The following is a 2,181-nucleotide window of genomic DNA, read 5'->3' on the forward strand; positions in this document are numbered from 1 at the left end:
TTTCTCAGCCTCATGCTGGCTGGGGGAATTCTGGGGGTTGCAGTCCAAGACATCTTTAAAGCTGCTGAGGTTAACTAAAACTGTTCTAGACTCTCTCAAACAGAGAGCTTCCTTTCCATCTCCTGTTGTTTCCTAATCTTTATAAACTGGAAGTGCCAAAGTCTTTTAAACTTAGGAAATTCTGCACTCAGACTTGCTGTTCCATCTCGGAGCAACTGTCTTTTTGATTTATCTCTGAGCGATACGCCCAACACTTACACCCATCCAAACATGTTCCCAGGATTTCCTATCAGTTCTGTGTGTGAATTCCAGAGACCAGAAGCGTCAATCAACCACTCAGATCAGTTGTGCGGCCTGTAAATTGGCCCGGGCCGGCTCTGCCCCATTATTCGGCGGTTTTAATTCACCAATTATTATGGTGTTTACTCCATCCTCCTCCTGCCACACCCACCAGCTACACCTTTGCGGATGCAAGAAATGCCAACAGCAACTATGGGATCTGCCATTCTGGAGAGAACAACACATTACAGACTTGGAAGGTTTTTTTTTTTCTCTCTTAAGCAACAAGACTAAAATTTTGTTGAACAAGCCATACCTAGGTTGGCAGAGCAAGGCCATCTTTGGTCTGCTGGATACACACATCACAAAAAACCCCAAACCAATAATTTTACATTATACTAGGAACCATGTCTGAGTGTTTACACACTCTGTCCCATGTACTTCTTTCTGCACTCTTCAGATGTTGCTTCAGAGTAGCTACAATTAATCACCTATAATATGGACACCTTGTTTAGATGCAGAAAAGTAAATTTGCAAAAATATCTATTTTTCTAGGATTTATTTATTCAATGCCCTGCCTTCGGGATCCTCCCATCATGCCCTCCCAACCTGGTAAGGATTAATAGGAGTTGTAATCCAACCACTCAAAAACTACATTCATGTCAATAAAGGAGTTATAGTTTTTACCAAATTCCACTATGAAGCCAGATGTCCTAGAATAAGTTAGCAAAGCCCAGCTCCCTCCCCGATTTTTCCTTTCTCTAATGCACTGATGGGGTGATGGATAAATTATAATCCCAGCTTAAGTTGATTTCATGCCAGTGTTCTTATGGGAAGTTTTGAACTGCTGCTTTAAGAGTTTATATACACACAAACCTTTTTTGAGGGCATGCACTGACTATGCTATGTATATATAAGCTGTGTACAGATAAATAGAGAAGAGGGGGGGACGGGCAAATAAGTCACAATGATGGATGCAGCTGTACAGTCAAAACCTCTCCCCCTTTTTATGTGCATGTGTGGTGACCTGGAGAGGGGATTTGGGTTCAAAGGCAGTGTGGCCTAGTATGAATACTGCTAGACTAGGAGTGGGGAAACCCAGGTTCAGTCTCCCCTCAGCCATGGAAGCTCATTGGCTGACATCAGGCCAGTTCCTCCCTCTCAGCCCAGGAGCCAATCAGGTCTGTGGGGAAGGGACTGGACTAGAAGCGATGAGAACTGGATTCTAGTTTTCTCTCAGCTATTGGAAACTCATTGGCTGACTTTGGGCCAGTCCTCCCCTCTCAGCCTATCAGGTCTTGTGGGGAAGGGGCGGGACTAAAAACGATGAGACCTGCGTTCTAATTCCCTCTCGGCCATGGAAGCTAATTAGTTGACTTTGGACCAATCCTTGCCTCTCAGCCAAACCTGGCAGGGTTAGTATGGGGGAAATGAGGAAGAAGGAACACTAAATAAGCTGCCTTCAACTTCTCTACAAAACGCTGTATATAACTCAAATAAATAAATACAACTGAAAGTTTTTAAAAATTTCCCCTACAGCTTTCCTTCTAAAATAACATGGAGCCTCCAAAATCATTCTAAGATAAAGAATGGGGTTTCTTTGTGTATGTGGGAGGAATTTTACAAACTGTAGCTTTTAACCTTTTTTAAAAAAATAAATAAATAAAATAAAGTCTTTCCTCTCTATTTTTGAGGCAGCTTGCAGTCATATCAATGCAGCAGACGTGTTCTTTTTGAGAAAAAAAAGCTGGAAGAAGGGAGGAAAGCTTCAGTATAATTGCTCACAGTATAGCCAAGAAGCTTCTACTGGGTTTTTAGCCTTGGTTTGAGAGGTGGGGATAGAAGTGTGACATTTGTGAGCAAATGGGCTGCAGGGTTAGGATTTTGGTACGGCCCTTGGAG

The sequence above is a fragment of the Protobothrops mucrosquamatus genome, unplaced genomic scaffold (assembly GCF_001527695.2).
Source record: "Protobothrops mucrosquamatus isolate PMUCROS unplaced genomic scaffold, P.Mucros_1.0 scaffold6, whole genome shotgun sequence".
Taxonomy (NCBI): Eukaryota; Metazoa; Chordata; class Lepidosauria; order Squamata; family Viperidae; genus Protobothrops; species Protobothrops mucrosquamatus.